At 34.2% G+C, this 2,346-nt stretch overlaps 1 protein-coding gene across 13 annotated transcripts in view; it reads right to left on the bottom strand.

Moving 5' to 3' along the window:
* The window catches only part of LOC106871234 (myotubularin-related protein 13), a 512,098-nt gene that overhangs the window by 42,819 nt on the left and 466,933 nt on the right, over positions 1–2,346 (bottom strand). The gene's annotated exons all lie outside the window — the stretch shown is intronic.

Here is a 2,346-nt window from a genome sequence, read left to right on the forward strand (position 1 = left end):
ATACTTCACTCTCTCCCTCTTAAACCTTCAACAACCACCATGTACTATCTGCCTCCATCTAGCACGGTCTTGTGCCTTCCTCTCTCAATTAACAGCTGCAATTCCTGTCTGTATTAGAGCATTTTTAAGGCAATCCTTAAACCTTAGTTTAGGCTTATGCACTGGTCTCCTGCCATCTTCCAGCTCACCATACAATAGTTGCTTGGGCAGTCGCTCATCACTCATCCTTATCAAATGTCCCCCCACCCCATCACAAACATCTTTGCAAAATCATAGACTCTATACATCTACTGCCACTCCTCTCGAGCACCTCCATATTACTAATGGCCATCTTGTCATGAAATTGTCTAAGCATTCTCACAAATTTTTCATGGCATTTTTAGGATCTCCCAAAGTGCAATTCTATTGATTGAATCAAACGCTTTTGTTAGGTCAATGAAAATCTGGTATAAGTCTATATTCTGTTTGATGCACTTCTCTTGCAACTGTCTAGCTGAAAATATCATATCCATAGTACTCCTACTATCTCTAAACCCACATTGCATTCTGGTAGAACCTCATCAGCAATGTGCAGAAGCAATCTATCCAGTATTACCCTACAGAGGACCTTTCCAGCAACAGCTAACAGACATATGCCACGATAATTATCACAGACAGTCTTTCCACCTATAGATTTATATAGTATCTCCATAGCTGCATCACGCCAATCCGGAGGAACCTCTTCACTTTGCCAAACACTCTGAATCACATCTGTCAACATTGCACAAAGATGATCACCACCATATTTATATATCTCTGCACCTAGTCCATCCATACCAGGGGCCTTTCCATTGTTCAATTTCCTGATTGCTGCTTTTATTTCAGCCAGGTTTGGAACTGATGCTATAAGATGTTTTATTGGTCTCTCAGGTATAAGATGTTTTATTGGTCTCTCAGATATATTATCAAGAAAAGAGAGATCATCTTAAGTGGGTCTATTGAACAACTCATCAAAATCTTCTTTGCATCTCCCAACGATATCTGTAGGATGTGTTAATAATTCTGTGCCATCCTTGCTCCAAAGTGGCACAACCTTTGATGAAACTGGTCCATAAACTTTTTTCAAGAAAGAGTAAAAAAGTTTGGAATTGTTAGCATTTGAAGCTCTTTGGATTTCATCACATCTATCACTCCACCAATTTTCCTGCATCATCCGTAGCTTCCTCTGCACTGTTGCTTTTACAGCCTTGAAATATGTAGCCACTGTCCTGTTCATTGACATGTCAACATTTTGCAACATGTTAAATGCCTTTCGCTTCTCTTCTAAGATAAGATTAACTTCTTTATCATTATCATCAAACCAATCTTGGTGTTTTTTTACAACAAAGCCAAGAATGTCATAACAAATCTTGTACACTCTTTCTTTGAATCACTTCCAGCTTCCATCACAGGAAAAATTCTTTATCTCACTCACAAACTCACTGCGTACTGACAGAATCTTAAGTTTATTCACATCAATCCGTTTAGGTAATTTAACATTATTTGCTCTAACCTTAGGCTTGACAACAAAATTCACTTTGGTATGCAAAAGCATATGATTGGTCAAGCACTTTGCACCATGCATCACTGACCAAGAAACGAGATACTGGGGACTTTGCGATTGTACATGTGATGCATGGTGCATATAATATATATATATATATATATATATATATATATATATATATATATATATATATATATATATATATATATATATATACACACACATATATACATATATATATATACATATATATACATATATACATATATATACATATCTATACATATACATGTATATACATTTATGTATATATATGTATATACATATAGATATATATAAATAGATGTGTGTATTTTCCCCTTGTAAACAATTAACACGGAAAGAATAGATAAATAGCTACCAGGGAAGCAAAAAATCACACAAGTAAAAAGGTTGTCACTCCTTGTATTTAAAGGTAGAAACTTCGGGATTACGTGAAGTATTTTGTATAATATATATAAATAAATAAATGGAGTTAAACGCAGGTGTTATTCAAATTCTTTTACTTCCAACACATATTTCGAAGATATCATTGGTATTATTCCAAAGGAAAAAAATGGTGTAAAACAATGTAACCCTCTCTTCAGGGAAATGAAGAAATGAAACTCGTCAATAAGACATTTTAACATTTTATTCCTTTGGAATAATACCAGTGATATCTTTGAAACATGTGTCGGAAGTAAAAGAATTTGAATAACACCTGCGTTTAAATCCAGTTATTTATTTACATATTCATATATACATATACGTATATATAAATATCTATCTATCTATCTATCTAT

This window comes from Octopus bimaculoides, chromosome 5 (genome assembly GCF_001194135.2).
Source record: "Octopus bimaculoides isolate UCB-OBI-ISO-001 chromosome 5, ASM119413v2, whole genome shotgun sequence".
Classification (NCBI taxonomy): Eukaryota; Metazoa; Mollusca; class Cephalopoda; order Octopoda; family Octopodidae; genus Octopus; species Octopus bimaculoides.